This window comes from Sorex fumeus, unplaced genomic scaffold (genome assembly GCF_029834395.1).
Source record: "Sorex fumeus unplaced genomic scaffold, SorFum_2.1 ptg000123l, whole genome shotgun sequence".
Taxonomy (NCBI): Eukaryota; Metazoa; Chordata; class Mammalia; order Eulipotyphla; family Soricidae; genus Sorex; species Sorex fumeus.
In genome coordinates this window covers 7,033,649-7,040,551 of record NW_026606180.1, presented here as the reverse complement: position 1 = coordinate 7,040,551, position 6,903 = coordinate 7,033,649, and positions in this window count along the sequence as shown.

Here is a 6,903-nt window from a genome sequence, read left to right as displayed (position 1 = left end):
TCTCTCCAGGTGCCAGTCTAGCACACCCGGCTCGTGTCTGGCTCTCCAAGCTTCCAGCCACAATTTCTTGGGCAGACGTGGAGGGCAAAACTAAGCCCATTTGTGCTCCATGGGCAGCTGTCCCAAAGTTGGCCTATGGATCAGAGCAGAACTCTGCTGAGATTTTTTAAACTATTAATTTATGGAGGTGACATTGATTAACACAGTCTAAATGCTTATATATTTCGGTGATACAATATTACACCATTGTCAGATGTGTGGTGTGAAAATATTTTCTCCATTTTCATAGGATGTCTTCATTTTAAATATAGTTTCTTTCCAATCAAGGTAGAGAGGAAGAATATGAGAAAGGGAATTACTGGGGTGACGGGGATTGGGACATGGTTATACCGGTGATGTGGGAGAGTGGTATAGTTGTGTATCCGAAGCACAGACTCCAACAACTCTGAAAATGTGAGGTCTAAGCTGCTACCACTGAACTCTGTAATGTGCCTGTCAAGGTGGCAGGTGGGGGCTGGGGTTGGGAGGGATGGAGGGGGGACACTAGGGACACTGGTGGAGAGAAGCTGACTCTGGCAGTGGGATTGATGTTGAAATATTATACTTTCAATGACTTTGTAAATCATGATTCTTTAATTACAAAAAAATTGCTTTAAAAAATAGTATTTTCCTCTATAGAAAGAAAGTTCCATTTGTTTATGAAAAGTTTTGTTTTAATTGCCAATGGAGCTGAGTCACTGAAAATGCTATTGAGCCAATATTAAGATTTTCTTTATATTTAATGTATTTTATGCTCTCAGGTCTTTAGCCCATATTGAGTAAATTTTTGTGCAGAGCATAAGATAGTGGTCCGATTTCAGTCTTTGCATATAACTGAACTGTTTCCCCAGCACCATTTATTATAAAAGATTTCTTTCCTCCATTTTATGTTCTTGGTTCCTTTGTCATAAATTAACTGTGTGTATGGTGAGCATTTGTCTCTGCTCTCTCAACTCTATTCCATTTGTTTAACTACAATGTTTAACTCCAGTTCCATGCTGTTTTGATTACTATAGTCTTTGGTCTAATTTCTTTTGCACAATTTTTTAATTGAATCGCTGTGAGATACACAGTTACAAAGTTGTTCATGACTGGGTTTCAGTCATTTAATGTCCAACACCCGTTCCTTCACCGGTGTGTTTCCCGCCACCAATGTCCCTACGTTCCCTCCTGCCCCTCCCCCACCTCTATGGCAGGCACTTTGCTCCTCTCTCTTTTTCTCTCTCTCTATTATATATGAAGAAATATTTGCACGGCCACACATTTCACAATGTGCTAAATATCTAAGATATAAGACAACCATAAAATTCAACAACAACCATTCTCTCTATATATAGAGAGAGAATATATACAGAGAGAATATATAGAATATGTATAGAAAGAAATATATATTTATATACATATAGAGAAAGAAGAGCCAAACAGACACTTTTCCAAAGAAGACATTACAGAAGACCCATGAGCACATGAAAAAATGTTCATGATCACTGATTACCAGTGAAGTGCATATTAAATCTACTGTGAGATATCACTCCACACTGATGAGAATGGTTTTCCTTTAGGGCATTATGGTTTGCAATAAAGATACTGAAAGATCATTATGTGTTATCTTTATGTACTTTCAACTCTAGTTTAATTTTAAGTCAGGGAACAACACAATTCCTTCCACCTTCTTTTTCCCTCAGGAACGACTTGGATATATAAAGGGGATTTTGGTTTCATACTAAATATAGTGTCACTTATTATGTGCCCTTGAGAATGATACTGAAATTTGTATGTGGATCACAATAAATCTGTATACTGCTTTGAATAATCTCTTTGAAGGGTTGGAAACAGATGAGGAAAATAAAGTAGAAAGAACACACACACACACACACACACACACACATTTTTTTATATATGAGATCCTTTTGGTTGGAGCCTCTTTCTAAAAACAATGAATTTTTCCTAGAGTTTTTCCATCCATTTGGTACAATTTCAGGATCCTGCCCAGCCTTATATAACACCAGAAAGCAAAGAATGGGAGAGAATTCATAACCCTCACCCTATGGATTCTCATATACAGTTTCTTGTGATCAGTCAGAGGCATTCATTGCTTTCTACCAGTTTTCATCTCATCTTCTTATTTATTCAAATTCTATAAAGTTTGCCGTGATATCAATGCAAGACATTTTATCTGGTCACATTCAGTTTAAGGACATTTGCAATATTCCCAATTTGTTGCTACTGAAGCAAGGTTGCAAGACAGCCTCATCCATCTCATAATTGATTGAACATGAAGCTTTCCTTGGGACCAGCACAAGTTTAGAAGGAATACCAGTCTCCATGGAGACTGCCAGGTAGCCCAGAAAACAACACAGTTATGCGTGGTCAAACCTGATCCTCCAGTGTCTGTATTGCAAACCATAATGCCCAAAAGTAAAGAGAGATTATGGGGAATCATGTCTGTCATGGAGGCAGGGGGAGGGTGGGAAAGGGGAGGGGAGTATACTGGATATTGGTGGCGGGGAATGTGCACTGGTGGAGGGATGGGTGTTTGATCATTGTGTGATTGTAACCCAAACATGAAAGCTTGTAACTATCTCATGGTGACTCAATAAAATTTTTAAAAAAAGAAAATGCCAAAAGCAGAAAACAGCTAACAAATAAGCAAAAAAAAAAAATTTGATCCTCTCCATACACCTCACCAACACTTGATATTATACGTCTATAATTTTCACAGAAAATTATAAAGTCTAATTGTTATGTAGTCTAATTTCCCCAGGGCTTGATGCCTCTCGTGTCCTTGTGCTCTATTTCTATGTCTATTGTTCATTTCTGGTCAGTTGTCCCTCATTTATAAATGGGTTGTTGGGGCTAGAGAAACAGTAGAACGTTGAGTGGGCTCTTGCCTTGCACACAACTAATCTGGATCTGATCCCTGAAACCCCGTGTGTTTCCATGAGCCTCCAGGAGTGATTTCTGAGTGCAGAGGCGGGAGTGTCCCTGAGTACAGCCAGGTGAGGTCCAAAAAACAACAAAATTTAATTTAATTGTTTTAAGTTTAATTAAACTTAATTAATTAAGTTTACAGCAAAGCCTGGCAAGCTACCCGTGACATATTCAATATGCCAAACACAGTAACAACAAGTCTCACAGTGAAGACGTTACTAGGCCTGCTCGAGAAAATTGATGAACAACGGGAGAACAGTGTGACAGTGACCTTAAGTTTAATAGGGCTGGAGCGATAGCACAGTAGTTAGGGAATTTGCCTTGCACGCGGCTGACCTGGGTTCAATTCCTCCATACCTCTCAGAGAGCCCGGCAAGCTACCGAGAGTATCCCGCCCGTATGGCAGAGCTACCCATTGCATATTCAATATGCATATTCAATAAAACAGTAACAAGAAGTCAACAAAAAGTTACAGGTGCCTGCTTGAGCAAATCGATGAACAACAGGAGGACAGTGCTACTGTGCTAAATTTAATAATGGATTGTTGATTGTTCATGGGACCTTCACACAGTGAGGCTCTGGGGCTCATGCCTGTTGATGCAGTCCTGAAGGGTGAGCCCAGGGGTGCAGAGGTGCTCTGGGACCACCAGGGCTACATCCAGTGGTTCTTGGGCCCCATGCAGAGGCAGCTCAAACTCAGGTCTGACACATGCTAGAAATGTGCTCTACCACTTTGAACTATATCCTGGACTCTTAAATTTGATTTTAGAAGTTCTTTATATATGTATGCACTAGCTGTGACTGTCCTGTGCTAACTGGGTTCCCTCCCTTAGATTGATACCATCCACGAGCATCATTGTTTCATTCCTGTCCTTCAGGGGAATTCTTCTGATGTGTGCATATTGTGAGCTGGAGACTCTGGAACCTCCCATTGTTGTTGTTGTTGCTGTTGTTGTTATTTTTGGTGCAGGACATTGAACCCAGGTCTCACATATGCAAAGCAAGTGCCCTTCCACTGAATTACACCCTCCCATCAAAAGATTTCCTGCTGTGAGTGCAGGAGACATCTCACCAGACTCACCCTGCGCTTCCATCTTGTTCTGCTCATTGTGGCAGCCATGTGGCCGCCTCACCCAGAATTCCTCCTCCTGATTTTGCTTCTTCTCTGAGGCTGGGAGATGAAGGACTTATTCCCACTCTAACTCCACTAACGGGGGTCACATGGTCCATGCCTCGCCAAGAGACAAGGCCCTGGGGAAAGTTTGATTTCCTGAGTTAAAAGGAGGAATTCCAAGAGGAATTCTGAATGTATTTCTTCTCTCTACAATTTTCTTCCTTCCTGAATGTGAATGGAATGCTCTAAGATGCCATAGCTCAACAAGCTTCAGGAGGGAGACAGAGTCAGCCAAGTCCCTTCATGGAATTTTTGGATCACTGTCCCAGACTCCATCTTTTTTTGGTGTGATGGGAACCATATCCAGAAGTTCTCAGGCCTGAAGCCTGGCTCTGTATTCAAGAATCACTCCTGGCAGGGCCTGGGGGACCATCTGAGGTGCTGGAGATCAAAGGAGGTTGACCTCATGCAAGGCAAATGCCCTACCCATTGTGCCATGTCTCTTGTCATGCACACACATGAATCAGTTGCTGGAGAGAGGAGCATATCAGGATGGTCAGGAGCAGAAGACGACAGCTGGAGAGTCAAGACCTCGACAAGGTAACACTTAGATTTGACTAGTTTGAACAGTCTCAGCTGCTCTGGGCTGTGGGGTTGGTCTCTATTTTCCTGGCCATGGTGGCTGATGAAGAGGATTATTTCCCACTGGGATGCCTGGTCTCGATAGGGAGGTATGAGCCCGGCTGGGATTTCCCATCCCACAGCCCTGCACACACTGAGTGCTTTGCTATCTCTGACATGATCCTGTGTATACTTTTTTATTATTTCTTTTATTTAGGCACATTTATGATGGTTTTAATAACAAAGTTTTGGGCACTAAGTGCTCCAACTACAAACCCACCACCAATATCAATGTCCCTCCACTTAAATAACCCAGAGTTCCCTCCCTCACCCACCTTGACCCCTTAGAAGCTCAGTTTGTGGCTTTTGTTTTCATTTACTTACAGTTTAGGTCATATTTTTACAATAGGGTTTTTGATTTGATTTATGTGGTTAACTCACCTCTATACCACTAAAATGTCTTTATTTCATCATCAGTTTCCCTCTCATTCTCCCCTCTACACACACTTCTTCTTTTTTGCTATTTTTCATTCCTATAACCCAAAGCCAAGAGTTCACCATTACTTGATACCTTTTATTCCCTGTCTTGTCACTCTCTCTACTACAAATAAACGATGACATTTCCCTTTGACTTGCCTCTCTCAACCCGGTACCCTCTAGTTTCATCGAGGTTACACATGCTGAAGGATTACATCTTTTCTTATCATTGCATAGTATTCCATTATGTGTATATACAACTTCTTTATTTATTCAGACCAGACACTGTCCCCACAGGCTGACCAGACACTGTCACAGGCTCAGGCCAGACACTGTCCCCAGCTCAGAACAGACACTGTCATAGACTCAGACCAAGCACTGTCACAGGCTCAGACCAGACACTGTCCCCAGGCTCAGACCAGACACTGTCATAGACTCAGGCCAAACACTGTCACAGGCTCAGACCAGACACTGTCACAGGCTCAGACCAGACACTTTCCCCAGGCTCAGACCAGACACTGTCCCCAGCTCAGACCAGACACTGTCATATACTCAGACCAAACACTGTCACAGACTCAGAGCAGACACTGTCCCCAGGGCCAGATCAGACACTATCACAGGCGCAGACCAGACACTGTCACAGGCTCAGACCAGACATTGTCACAGGCTCAGACCAGACACTGTCCCCAGGCTCAAACCAGACACTGTCCTTTCATAGTCACTGTTCCCAACCACAGGAGTTCTCTGTTTGAATTTAATTCTCAAATCCAATATCAAGAATTCAAAAACAGCCCAAAAGAAAAGAGAGAGACAAGCTCTGGTCAAAGAAAGCAGAGGAACATTCACAGTGAGCTCTGTCCCTGCCCCCCCCCCCGAGGGTCACAGACAGAGGCTGGAGGGGCTGCAGCCATGGGTGGAGGGACACCAGCACAGCCCTGTCTGGTCCAGGCCTCTGGCCTGAGCCATCAGGGAGGAGCATACAGCTTTGGGGACACTGGGAGCACCAGTATTCCTGCCAGCCGAACAGCACCGGTCAACCAAGGCCACACCCACAAGATCCAACCAGCTCTGCCACTGGCTACTCAGCCTACTGGGGAACTGACCTCTATACTCTTCCTGGTCTCCTTGACCATGCCCTGAGTCTGGGGAGGACACAGCAGACCACCTACTGGATCTCTGAGAAGAAGGGGCTGGAGGAGGTGGGACAGAGCACTCCTCCCCTGGGGGACTCTCCAGGCCTTGTGGAGGGGACACTCAAGGCAGAAGTGACCAGGACACACAAGACCCAGCCCCGGGCATCATATGCAGAAAGGGTGACATCTTTTCGTTGGGGTTGGGGTTGCAGGCTACACCCAGCAGTGCTCAGGGCTAACTCCTGGTTCTGTGCTCAGGGACCATGTGGTTGCTGGTCGACCTTAGGGAAGGCCAGTGCCCTCCTGAGTGTGCTGCCAGGCCAGGCCTCACCCTAAGGTGAGATAGTCCAGCCCATCAGCACCCACTGGAACACAGCACCCTCTGTGGCTCCAGTTCACTTCCTCTGTCACTTTTGCAGATGGTCAGGAGGGACATTGGCTGAGGGAGACCAGCTGTCCTCACCACTTCCTGCTCCTGCCTGGAGCTGGTTCCCCGTGACCCCACATCCACTCCCTGGCAGCCTCCGCAGGGCACTGGGGTCCTGGAACTGGTTCTCTCCAGACTCTGCCAACAGCTGTCCCTGGGAC